The sequence below is a fragment of the Taudactylus pleione genome, unplaced genomic scaffold (genome assembly GCF_031769625.1).
Source record: "Taudactylus pleione unplaced genomic scaffold, aTauple2 ptg000093l, whole genome shotgun sequence".
Lineage (NCBI taxonomy): Eukaryota > Metazoa > Chordata > Amphibia > Anura > Myobatrachidae > Taudactylus > Taudactylus pleione.
The window spans coordinates 12,792,073-12,806,354 of record NW_028284495.1 but is presented as its reverse complement, the minus strand read 5'-3'; positions in this window follow the sequence as shown (position 1 = coordinate 12,806,354).

Sequence of the window (14,282 nt, the reverse complement as noted above, 5' to 3'; positions counted from 1 at the left end):
GCTCCAGCCAATCAGCTCCCAACTGTCAACTGTTAGAAAAATTACAGTTGGGAGCTGATTGACTGGAGCACCATTTATCATACACAGTGACATTTATCACTCGTTTTGGTGATAAAACTCGTTAGTAAATGGGGGCCATAGTTGATAAGTTTTATAGCAAGTCACATGATTAGCCTATTGAGGTTATAAATCACATCCTACCTGTATTTCACCAATGCTGTCTGTATCTATCTATCATTTAAGTTAAAATAAGTTTACATTACACAAGGTCAGTAGACATATTGACAGATATAGATAACTGACAGTTCTATAGCAAATCACATGATCAGCCTATTGAGATTATAAATCATATCCTACCTGCATTTCACTATTTCTATCTATCTATCTAACTATCTATCTAACATTTTCATATATAACATTTAGGTTAAAATAGACATACCTTACATTGTGAGATTTCAATTCAGCTTATACAGTTAATAGGTGACAGTTTTTTTTTTTTACAAAATAGTGACCTTTCAACTAAATCTGAATGACATCACAAAGACTGTTCAGAGTCTGGTTTGTGTCACTCCTGAAGGTAGGTTTGGGTTGTAACAGGCGTGAAAGGCTGAAGAGGAGATTTGAGTGGCGTGGATGAATTTAGGTGATTTGAGCCAGGACCTCCTCATGTATAGATGTGAGGAGATAGAGATACGGCAGTGGATGATGGGCCCGAAGGCGAGAACAGGAATGGAATGTCTTTATTGAACAGCAGGTTGGAATAGAACTGGATATAGAGTATAATACTGAATGCATATGCAGAACCAGATTGGGACCGATGATGTTGGATTGAGAGCTGGATCGGTTTGAGACTGATATTGATGATTTTAAGAACTTGATGGATTTGAATCCGATGTTGAAGAATTGAGGAACTTAATTGATATGAGTCTGATGTTGATGAATTGATGAACTTGATCGGTTGGAACAGATGATGGCTTTAAGAACAACCCTCAGTGGTAAAACCAGACCGGAGTGCAAGATGGTATAGGATACTTGTTTACCAAATCTAGGAACTGGATATAATGGACTGGGACCATTCAGATACTGTAAAGAGTACCTGGTAGCTCAGTACTGAGCTGTAACTTCAGCAAGAAGTTATGTTGTACTGGCAATGAGGGCCAGTCAGGGAATGGAATTTATAGGGGTGGATCCCCAGGGATTGGATGTTACAATCAGCTGGTCTGGGAGCAGCGCACTGAGAGGAGGAAGAGCGTCAAGTGACAGAGTCTAACATGGCTGCGCCCATACTGTTGTTCTGGAGAGAACTCTGGCATGCAGTTTGTATATGACTGTGGAGAGCCATCTCCATGCTCAGTGACGTCCCGAGCAGACGGGGCAGGAGTAGACTTCAGCACCAGCCGAGAGAGATGTGCAGCATGAGTGGAATTCTGTGCTACCGGGAGTGTTGCACAGTGCGACTGGACCTCATCGCTGGCCTGGACAGGCACCGGAGAGTTAAAAAGGTGTTTTTTCTTCAGCTTCCATAGGGTCCACAGGAACTTCCTTGGAGTATGAGGTTGGAGAGATCCAGGCACCAAACAGTCAAAGCTTTTTTTTTTTTTAAATTCTTTATTTAGAAAGCTCATAAAAAAATAACATAGAAAAACACAAATACAATGAATAGTGTACATGAGCCATTTTTTTCAAATAAAATAAATAGCAATAAGCATGTGGGGGGAAAGGGGTAGTAGAGTGGGTGGGAGGGTATTGGGGAGGATGGGAACAGGACTATCAAGAGAAACAAAACATTATAGAAAAATCCAAATGCTGGGCAAGAAGTGTTATAAGGTAGAAAGAAAGAAAAACGTGCCAATTGGAAAACAGGAGAGAAGAATATTCAGTCAGTTAGGGAGGTTTGCATAGGGAAGTCGGATTAGGGGGATCAGACTCAACCATCGCGCATGAATCACATATGGGTAGTGAGCGCAGGGGGCAGAGGTAATGAGATGTTGTCGTATGAGAGCCATGGAGCCCAAATTTGAGAGAACATATGGCCTCTATCATGAAGATAGTAGGTAATATTTTCCATTTCCGCTATATGTCGGATTTGTGATTTTAGGGCAGAGAGAGTCGGTGGAAGAGGGTTTTTCCAATTACGGGCAATCAAACTTCTAGCTGCGACTAAAATGTGGGACAACAACTTAACAGAGCGTTTACTCAGATCAGGAGGGGGGTAACTTAAAAGGAAGGTCCATGGGTCTTTTGGGATCAGGTCTCCAAAGACCGTGTTCAGAAGAGCATGAACCGAGGTCCAAAAAGGCTCAAGGGTCGGGCAGGTCCACCAGATATGAGTTAAGGAACCTCGGAGGCCACAATTTCTCCAGCAGAGGGGTGAAACAGAAGGGAACATATGGGAAAGCCGAACTGGGGTATACCAACGTTAATACAATTTGTAAGAAGTTTCTTTAAGGCGGGTAGAGATAGAGGTTTTAGCAATTGCCAGTCTCATGCTGTCCCAAGCCTCTTCATCAGGTGGAGGGCCAAGATCTATCTCCCACGAGAATTCATGGGGATTATTAGTAGGCAGAACAGCATCAATGAGGATGCCGTATATTTGAGAGATCGTCCCTTTGAACATAGGGCAATATTTACAGAGTCTTTCAAAAGGAGTGAGGTCACGGAGAAGTGGGGTCTGTGATAGGGAGCCTAAAAAATTTCGTATTTGGAAGTACTCAAAGGGATTTAGAGATTGGTTTAGATATTGCAGCTGTAGATCTGATAGGGAGAGCTAGAGCCCTTGTGAACAAAAGTCAACAGGAAATTTGAGGGATGCTGTTTTCCACGATTTCATACAGGCCGCATGTAAACCTGGGGGGAAGTTGGGGTTACCCCATATGGGAGTAAGAGGAGATATAGGAGTGGTAATATTAAATTTAAGTGAGTATAAGACCCATATGTGTAGGAGAAATTTGAGTGTTGGAGGAAGATTAGAGGGAGGAGGACGGTGTTTCTTCTGTAGGCCCCATAGGGAAGATAGGTCTGGGGAATTGATATATCTAGATTCAATATCAAGCCAGGAGGACATTCCGTGGGGGGAGTAGGAGGACACTATTTGGGAAAAGTGTGAGGCTAAATAGAAGAGCTTAAAATCCGGGAGACCTCTACCCCCTTTGGAAATAGGTTTTTTTAGGATGGATGAAGACAGCCGAGGCGGTTTACCATTCCAAATAAAATGATTGACTGATTTCTGAAGGTTTTGAAGGAGGGTAAGGGGAACCGCCACTGGGAGGGTTTGGAAAAGATAGAGCCATTTGGGGAGAATATTAATTTTCACTGCGATGATCCTACCCAGCCACGGGAGTATAAGCCTCTTTCAGGAAGTCAGATCCGCTTGTAATTTCGTAAAAAGTTGGGGAAAATTTTCCTGATCTAAAAGATCATAACGGGATGTCAGAAAGACCCCAAGGTATTTAATTTTTTTATGTTGCCACTTAAAACTGTAGGAGGATTTAAGTGCCTCAACATCCTGGTGGGGGATATGGAGGGGCATGGCCTTAGATTTTTTAAAATTTATTTTATATCCAGAGAGGACACCATAATGGTCTAGTAATTTGTAAAGGTTGGGTAAAGATATCCGGGGCTGAGTGAGGGTAAGTAGAATGTCGTCGGCAAAGAGGGCGATTTTGGAAGATGAATTCCCAACCTGCACTCCATGAATGTTAGGGTTTAGTCGGACGAGGGAGGCCAGGGGCTCTGTCACCAGGGCGAAGATCAGAGGGGACAGAGGGCATCCCTGCCTAGTGCCATTTGAGATAAGGAAACGGTTGGAGGGGATTCCATTGATGGAAACCGTAGCAGAGGGAGTGGAATAGAGGGCCATGACACCAGTCAGGAAGTTCCCCGATATCCCAAACGATCGTAGGGTTTGGGACTTAAAGGTCCAGGAGATCCTGTCGAATGCTTTTTCAGCATCGAGAGAGAGGACAACAGCCGGGGACCTCCTAGAATTTATGGTATGAATTAAATCTATGGTACTACGGGTATTATCCCGAGCTTGACGCCTTGGAACAAAGCCGACCTGATCATAATGGATAAAGGAGGGAAGGACCTGGTTAAGCCTGTTGGCTAAAATTTTTGCATATATTTTAACATCTAGGTTGAGGAGGGAGATAGGCCTATAACTAGCACAGTTGTGCGGGTCCTTACCCTCCTTAGGTATCTCGACAATTCTGGCTTCTTAAACAGTCAAAGCTTTTAGATCCCAGAAAGCTTTAATTTTATGATTTGTTTTAGTTTACTATTTTACAGGGTTAGTAGTGCTGAGCATCCTAATAAGACACATGTGCTGTGACTCCTTCTACCTTTGCCGATGCCACAACACCAATAACATCTCTGGTGATTTTGGCGTGTCACAGTGGAGCTTGGCTAGCAGCGACATTGGAGGCCCGAACTGCAATTGGATGCACAGAAATGTCAGGTAAGGCGATTCCTCATTTATGGGGAGTTGCGCACGGTAGTCCTTGCTTTCGGCGCTGGAGACACACCAGAAGCCGCTGCAGTAAAGGACTGGCCGCTCCCCTGCATCCTCACTAGACCACCTGGGCCTTATCGTCTGATGCCAAGAATAGGCAGTAGACGCATCTACTGCCATGAGACCAGAGTACCCAGCAGGTTGATGCAGCTTAGGGGAGGTAGGCTCCTCCCGGCCCATCTCCTCTGACCCAGACGCAGACCATACAAAAATATTCCCACGTCTGAGTTGCTCCTCCTACCTGCCACGTGTATATAAGATGCTCACAGTCCACCATCGGTTCTCAGAAGGTTTTGGTTCGTCTCCCTGTATACCTCTTCCCTGGGTCAGGCATATATTGCTCTACATCCTACCAAGCATTGGGTTTTGGTCAGTTGATTCAGAGCTCTTTGCGATTTAATTGCATATGCATTGTATGTGACTTGTGCTAGCTGCTGTTTGATACTGCCTTTTATTTCTGACTGTCAGTTATAACTATCACTGTTTTTCTCCTCATCCCTCTGTACAGGGTGTGTGGGGTTTTACGTGTACTTCACAAATGCTTGCATTTGTGAAGACTGTCACATTGCATTGCATTTATACCTTGTACCTTATACCTTTTATACATTGATATGTCAAAGGTTAAGGATAATCAGGAGGTTGAAGCTCCTGTGCTGGTATCGTGTAAATCCTGTTTAGCAGGCCTGTCGGCTCAGGATTTCATACAGGATGATTTGTGTGCTGCCTGTTATAGGAAACAGCTACCTCCCCAATCCAATATACCAGCTCCTATACAATATATATATATATATATATATATATATATATATATAGCCATCCTGGGTGTCCTCTTGGCAGCAGCTCCGGTACTGCCTCTCACTATGGGGTTTCCACAGGAGTTACATCCTGCTATGTATATCATTTCTGGATGGATGCCTATGCTCACTCAAATCAGAGTATGGTTCAACTATCTACCGCTGCTCAGCAAGTGGTGCAAATGAATAGACCAGTTACTGTTAAGCATAGGCATAAGAGAGTATCCCATCAGGTGCAGCCTGGGGATTCTAACACATCATCAGATGATGATACACATGGTTCCTCTTCTGAGTCTCTCTCAGCTGGTGAAGACCACCAATCCTCTGTGGATGTCCTCTCTCTGGTGAGAATAGTTAGATCCATCCTTAGTATAGAGGAAGAGGAGTTACCGCCTAAATCTAAGACTCCGGTTTTTGGGCATCAGAAAGTGGTAAAGGATTACTTTCCTCAGTCTGAGCAGCTTATGGACCTCATGGCTGAAGCATGGAGCACTTCTGACAGATGTTTTCATGTTACAAGGATGTTAACATCTCAGTACATTCACCAGCTGTAGAAGCTCATATAACATAATTGATCAGGAGCTCTACATGACCTATTTCATCTGCATCCCTCACTCAAGGATGTTACAGATAGGAAACTTGAAACACGTTTGAAATCAGTTTTTTCATTGTCTAGAGCTATTAGCAGGCTGGCTACGGCTGTAGCCTGGGTAGCCAAGGCGATGGAGGAATGGGAAAAAGCTCTGGAAGACAGTATGCCACAGGCTACCAGAGAACAACTATCTCTCACAAATGTAAGAAGCGGCTGCTTATGTGGGAGAAGTGGTTATTGACACATGACTTCTGGCTACTAGAGTATCAGCAACTTCGGTGGTGGCTCGTAGAACCCTTTGGTTAAGGTCCTGGAAGGCAGATATGGGATCTAAGAGAGCCTTTCAACTCTGCCTTTTGCTGGAAAATGTTGTTTGGTCCAGAATTAGATAACATAGTGGCTACCTTGGCAGCAGCAAAATCTGCCGGATTGCCATCTGCAACTACCTCTATATATAGGCAGTCTTCGTTTTGGTCCTTTTGCCCACAAGGAAGGGCAAAGGGACAGTCTTTTTCCAGACAAGATAATTCCCGCAGGAAGGCCAGACCACAGACCAAGAAATCTTGGTCGGTCAGATGTCCAGCTTTCAAGCCAGATGATAAGCAATATTCCTGATGGGGCGGGCCTCCTCCTGGGGGCTCTCAGGGTGGGAGGCAGACTTCTCCAGTTTTCTTACGCCTGGCATCAGACAACAATGGATGCTTGGGTTCGAGAAGTGGTCTCTCGAGGATATGCCCTCACGTTTCAGAGGCATCCCCCTCATATCTGCATGTGCCTATTGCACCAAAGGTCTCTGAGGTTTGCTGTTCATCAGCAACATTACCAGTTTCAAGCTCTGCCCTTTGGTACGTCCATTGCCCCTCGTGTGTTTGCCAAGATAATGGTAGACAGGACGGCTCATCTCCAATGACAAGGAGTCAGGATACTGCCATACTTGGACAACCTCCTGATATTGGTGCAGTCTCCGGAGATGTTACAACGTCATCTCCAGCTGACCATTGCCTGTCTACAAGACCATGGCTAGATAGTCAATTGGAAAAAGTCTTCTCTTTTTTCAACTCAACAGATGGTACATCTGGGGGCGCTATTGGATTCTTTGACACAAAGGGTCTTTCTACCAGGAGACAAGATTTCTGCTCTACAATTGCTGGTGTGCAAATTGCTCCTCAATTGAAATGTATCAGTTCACTCAGCAATGCAGGTCCTGGGGTCCGTGGTATCCACCTTTGACATGATGGTATATGCCCAGTTCCATTCCAGGCTCCTGCAGCAATGGATTCTGTCTCAGTGGGACAGACAGTATCATCTGATAAAGTCTCAAATGATCCTCATCTCGCCAGAGGTTTGACTCTCTCTCTCATGGTGGCCACAGACCACCCGTTTAAACAAGGGTCGCCCATTATGGATCCCCAAATTGTGTTCTCCTCACCACAGACACAAGTCTTCGAGGATGGGGCATGTTGACAGGTCATCCCACCTTTCAGGGAAGATGGACGGCTCAAGAAGGTCACTTGCCCATAAACATTTTGGAGCTCCGTGCAGTGCACAAGGCACTCATTCTGGGACAGGACCTCCTTCAGGGCAGGCCGGTCCAGGTTCAGTATGACAACGCGACCACAGTGGCCTACATCAACCATCAGGGAGGCACACGAAGTCCGGCAGCCATGAGGGAAGTGGCGAACATTCTGGTTTAAGCAGAATGCCATCTTCCAGCAATCTCAACAATATTCATCCCAGGAGTCCTCAACTGGAAAGCGGATTTCCTAAGTTGTCAGGACAGACATGCCGGAGAATGGGCTCTCCACCCAGACGTATTTCAGCTCCTGCTGGACAACTGGGGACTACGGGACAGTAGACCTCATGGCATCACGTCACAACCACAAGGTCCCCAGGTACGGGTCCAGGTCAAGAGACCCCTAGCTGCCTTCATGGATGCTCTGGTGGCGAGGTGGGATTTCAGGTTGCCATACCTGTTTCCTCCAATCTCCCTCCTACCAAGGGTCCTCAGAAAATTCAAACAAGAAGGTGGCAGGTTGATACTGATAGCCCCGGCTAGGCCCAGGTGACATTGGTTCACTAATCTGACATGTCTATCCATAGACAATCCACTTCCTCTATGGCTGTATTTGCTAGGGCAGGGTCCCTGCCTACATGCGGAACTACCTTGTCTGGTTTTGTCGGCGTGGCTCTTGAGTTTTCTGTCTTAAAAGCCAAGGGTTTTTCTACTTCTGTGATTAAGACGATGCTCAGGGCAAGAAAGCCTTCCTCTGCCTGCATCTAGTACAGGATTTGGCATTCCTTTTTTCAATGGTATTACCACAGTACGACCCTAAACTTTGTCGTTGTCTCCCGAGTTCTTGCTTTTCTCCAGGCTGGACTAGACCTTGGTCTTCACCTGGCTACCATGAGAGTTCAGGTTTCTTCATTGTCAGTTTGGTTCCAGCGCAGAATTGCTCCCCTGCCTGATGTTAGAACATTTTTGCAGGGTGTTCTCCGCCTTAAACCACCATTTGTCCCTCCGGTGGCACCGTGTGATTTATCCTTGGTTCTCAGGGTGCTGCAGGCTCCTCCCTTTGAGCCCTTGGGCACAGTGGACCTCAAATCATTGATAGCAAAGACACTTTTTCTCCTCGCTATCTCCTCAGCTCACAGAGTTTCTGATTTGGCAGTGCTTTCATGTCGCTCCCCATATTTGATTTTTCACCAGAATAGAGCTGCCCTCCGTACACGGACAGGTTACCTTCCGAAGATGGTATCCCATTTTCATATGAATGAAGAAATTGTAGTCCCGGCCTTTCAGTGTTCAGACCTTTCTACAGGTGAAGCTTCCCTGGATGTGATTCGAGCCCTTCGTACCTACGTGGATCATACCAACTCCATCAGGAAATCAGATGCATTTTTTGTATTATATGGTTTTTTGACAAGCGAAGCTGGCCAGCCAACAAGCAGACTCTGGCTTGCTGGCTGCGTATGACTATAGCTCAGGTTTATACACAGGCTGATCTCCCTGTCCCTAACATGGTGACAGCACATTTGACTTGGTCTGTGGGACTATCATTGTGCATTTAGGCATGATGGCGCCTCTGTGGAACAGTTGTGCAAGGCTGCCATTTGGTCTTCGGTCCACACTTTCAACAAATTTTATGCATTTGATACTTTTGCCTCCCAGGGTGCTTCCTTTGGCCGGCGGATTGTCCTCTCGGCTCAGGAGCATCCCCACCCTTATGGGAACTGCTTTAGGACATCCCCAAGGTAGTTCCTGTGGACCCTATGGAACCTGAAGAAGAAAATAAGAGTGATGGTAGACTTACTTTTGTTAACTTTTTATCTTCAAGGTCCATAGGGTCCACAGGGCACCCACCCTGATGCACCTGGCCTCAGTTGGGATCTGTTCCTTCTTGTCACTGATTCCCTCATCTTTGATAGTGTTTCTAGTGTCATTTGTACTTTTTTCTCCACTTTCCTTTTCCTGCCATTTAGGCTTGTTTACAAACTGAATGCCTGTGGCTGGGGGTGGGGTATATATGGAGGAGGATTAGTGCATTCTGGGAGCTAAAAGCTTTGACTCTTTGGTGCCTGGATCTCTCCAACCACATACCTCAAGGTAGTTCCTGTGCACCCTATGGACCTCGAAGAGTTAACAAAGGTAAGTCTACCATAACTCTTATTTTTTAAGTGTCTGGAGCGTGACAGTTTGTATATAAAGACAACATTTATTCCACAAACATATACATACAGAAATGTTAACAGCACACTAAATAACCAGCTGTTACACATTTGTAACAACATGTAACATGAAGTAGTTAATAGACTTTTTTGATACTTTGTATCTGCAGTGAAGTAATACTTGTCACATGTAAAAAAAAATGGCCAGGTGGTTAAATAGTTGCACACAAATAAGATTAGAAATTAGGGCCCTCATTCAGAGCCGTACGCTCTGAGCAGAGCGCACGCTCTGAATGAGGGCCGCCCTCCATAATTATGGAGCGTCCTCCTGGACGCTCGTATAGCTGTGGGTCACCACCCACAGCCTATACGAGCGTGCAGTTTGATGGCCGCGATGGTCGTGACCATCGCGACCATCGCCACTGCGAGCCGGAGCCTGCGGTTGAGGTTTTCAACCGCAAGGCCCGGAGTGATTTTGGCTCTATCAGAGCCAAAATCACTCCCACTGACATCACTAGTGATGTCAGTGGGCCGGCTTCTGACGGTAGGCGTTCCCTTGGGAATGCCCCCGTCAGGGAGGCACGCCCACCAAAGGGGGCGTGCTGTCAATCAACATCGACAGCACACCCCCTTTGATCAGACACAACGAGCGAAGGAAAGTCCTTCGCTCGTCGCGTCTGGCCCATGCACACGACGGAGCTCCCTCCGTCGTGCGCATGCTCAGTGCAGACCATCGACCCACTTGCGAGCGGACAGCCGCTCGCGAGTGGGTCTGAATCAGGCCCTAGGTTCATAATCCCAGAGAATAAAAGCAATTTAGATAGCAGGAGCAGTGCATCCAAATATAGGCGGCAGGTGAAAGGTGTACTCTGCAGGAGAGGCTCTGTACAATGATCAGAGGTGAGCGGTGGTGATAACAGGAGCAGCACATCCAAATGTACTGTAGACGGCAGATGCAGGGGCGTTTCTAAAGAGGAGGGGGCCCCTGTGCAGTCTCCGACACGGGCCCCCTCCTCTCTGTTTGGCGGCTGGCAGCACACTGAGCTGTGTGCGGCCAGTGCTGGAGTTATAGACTCTGGGCACTAGAGTGCGCCCAGAGTCTATAGAGTATGTACAGGTCACCAGGAAAGTGGCCACGGCAGCCATTTTCCATCTACTGCACATGCGCAAACGATGGGCAATCTTTTTCCAGTCGTTGTTACAGTGCCGGACCCCTGCTCCGACGTGGGACTCCAGAGAGGTAAGTATTACTATGGGTGCAGGGTGTGCGGTGCGGGGCCCCCCTGGACCCTGCACACATTATAGATACGCCCCTGGGTAGATTATATGTATATTCCACAGGATAGGCTCTGTACAATGATCAGAGGTGAGCAGTGGTGAGAGTACCGGAGGGAGTAAGCAGGTGAATACAGGGTCCAAATGAAAGTGTTCATCAATTAATTATCAGCGGCTGTGGTAGTTTTAGTCTAGAACATTTAACCCACTCTATACTTCTCTCCACACTAATGATTATATTAGAGAAGCGGACCATCAACTCATGAATAAAGAGACCTATGTTATTTTAAAAAATAATCCAACAGTATGATTTCAAATTGAACGTAAATTTCTATTGGATGAAGCTTTGGAAAAAAAAGTTATTTCTAAGGTAGAATTTTATTACTTTTTCCCTAAGTATCTAATTATCTCCACTTACTATCACCTCCCTAAATTTCACAAAACACTGAGCACTCGCCCAGGTTGTCTTATTATTTCAGATATGGGTTCCAAAAATGAAGATATTTTTACTATTTTGTGACATGTGGCTTTGAATCACTTTTTTTTAGAGATACCGCATTAACAAGGAGCCAGAGAAATAGCAAAGGGGCACAGAGGGTATTGGAAGGGTACTAATTATCTGGGCCCACTGGAGGGGCCTAGCGCCAGCCATCCACCCACCACCCTCTTACCTTACTGCAGCCCAGCACACGCTGCTGTGTGCTGGGCTGCAGTGGGAGACTGCTCGCGGAATTTAATTATTATTTATTGTATCGTCTTATCAATCAATTATATTGAGAGAAGTATAGAGTGGGTTCAATGACCCAGACTAAAACTACCACAGCCGCTGCTAATATTAGATGGACACTATTTCATTCGGGCCCTAGATTCCTAACCATAATCCTCTGATGAACCCTCACACTGTAAAGGAAAATGTGTTAGACTGATCGATTGTCGCCTGCTTACACCCTCCGGTACTCTCGCCACTGCTCACCTCTGATCATTGTACAGAGCCTATCCTGCGGAATATACATATCATCTGCTGTCTCTAGTATATTTGGATATGCTGCTCCTATTATCATCACCACTCACCTCTGATCGCTGTAACAGAGCCTCTCCTGCAGAGTACACCTTTCACCTGCCGCCTATATTTGGATGCACTGCTCCTGCTATCTAAGCCGCTTTTCTTGGTGCACAGTAAGCGGCAGTAAGCTGAATCAACATAGCGGGGAGTGAGACACTTATAATATTGCAGTGGCGTCCCACCACGCGGTGTCACCCGGTGCGGGAAGGGACGTTGGGCGTGGCCACTTGGGATAGGGGCATGGCCTCCTTGCCCAGACCACCGTGCCTATTACTTTGGGGGGGAGGGGGGGTGCCAGCCGGCTCCCTCAGTGTCAGGAGCCGAGTGCTGCACTTAATGCTACAGTGCAGCACCCAGCTCCTGTCAGTGAGGGGAAGTTTGCACTTTGGTGTCACCCTTCAGCAGGTGACACCTGGGTGCGGACCGCACCCCCCTTGTGACGCCTCTGTAATATTGTACCCTCTTGCCTAAATATGTGCATTTGGTGTGAATATTGTTGAGAGTCCGGTGCAGGTAGTTTTGCAACACAAATGACTTACTATTCCACACCGTATTAAGGCCCTCATTCAGAGCCGGACGCTCTGACAGAGCGCTCGCTCTGAATCAGGGTGTCTTTTATTTTTTTTTTTAAGGAGCGGCCTCCTGGCCGCTCGCATTGCTGTGGGTTGCCACCCACACAGCTAATGCGAGCGGCCAGGATGATGGTCGCGATAGTTAAGACCATCGCGACCATCGGGCTTGCGATGAGACCCTTGTGGTAGGGTCTTGTGGACGCAAGCCCCCGAAAGCTTTCGGCTCAGAGCTGAAAGCTCTCCCACTGACATCACTTGTGATGTCAGTGGGGCCGCCCCCAAATGGTAGGCGTTCCCATGGGAACGTCTCTGTATGGTTCAGCAACCTGCCCACCAAAGGGGGGATGCTGTCACTCAACATCGACAGCACGCCCCCTTTGGTGCGAGACCCGGAGCGACGGATTTCCCGTCGCTATCCGTGTCTCTCGCATGCTCACGACGGAGCCGGCTCCGTCGTGCGCATGCTCTCTGGGCCACCATCGACCATGTTGCGAGCGCTCAGCGCTTGCGACCGGGTCTGAATCAGGCCCTAAGTATACTATTGGGGATGGTATAGCAGAGTAATAGTACACACCAGCGGATACCGTGAAGTCAGTGAACCACCCAGTACTCTCCGATGCTGGTGACCGTTGTGTGGCCCATGTTGCCAAAGATGCTATGAATACCCCTAAATCGCTACAGAGAAATCATTGCTTTTCAGACTTTGATTGTGGTACCAAAGCACAATAATTTATTATTGCAACAAGAAGTAAGTTACACGCTTTGATCTATCACAATTAGCGCAAAGACAATTAAATGCAAAAGGTACAGCTTGATACATACGCATGGGTCAATCCTGAGGTCTGTGGTCATCCAAGGGAATGGCTACTGACTGGGACCAGTGCACAGGTTATATACCCTACAGATCATGATAACAACAATGTAGACAGACAAACATAATTCCATTGGTTCTTGGTCTTTGTAGTACGCTGTAGTTCATAGGACAGTTCATATGTTGTCACTAGGGGTATGTCCCAATTCTCCAACAATGTCTTGAGATTACATTGTCTTTCTTTAACTGGTTTAAGACACTACATACAGAGTATACATTCTAACCAATAATTTCCTATAATCCATAACCATTGAACGCAAGATGCGACTCCCTTGCTGATAGATTTGAATATCTGGAAATAAACAGGGTGTCAGTATAGTACCAAACATGCCATGTCTACCATGTTGTATACCTTAAATATCATATATGCACACTTTATACCATAATGATTGTCTAATAAAACCTTTCTATATGTGCTTGTATAAGTAATAGTGAGATATTTACAGAAATACATAAGTATGCGTTGTGTGTCTGAGCACAGCACAAATGTTGCGGTGCGTGTATGTATTGTGCACAACGCAATTATGCCCTGTGTGTTTGTGCATTTTATGTTACATACGCTAATGTGCATTGTGCGTCTTCATGTTAATATAGTTACAGGGTATGTTCGTGGGTATGTGCTTAAGCATAAGAGTGTCTATGTATTCGCATTGTGGATAAACATGGAATTGTCTATGTGCATGCATGTGTGTGCAAATGTGCATTAGTGTTTGTGTCATGGATTAAAATTATATATATATATAGCTTTATCCAGTAACTGGTATTTTTGATATTATATCCATCTGAATCTAACTACAAAAGGTCATATAAAAAGAGGTTTGTCCTGCTCACAGGTGGGGCAAGCCTTGACCATAGTCAAGAAGTCTGATAACTTTAATAAAGGCTTTCTTATGCTTTTTTAGAATACAATTGTCAGTACTTCTTAACCACATCAGCATT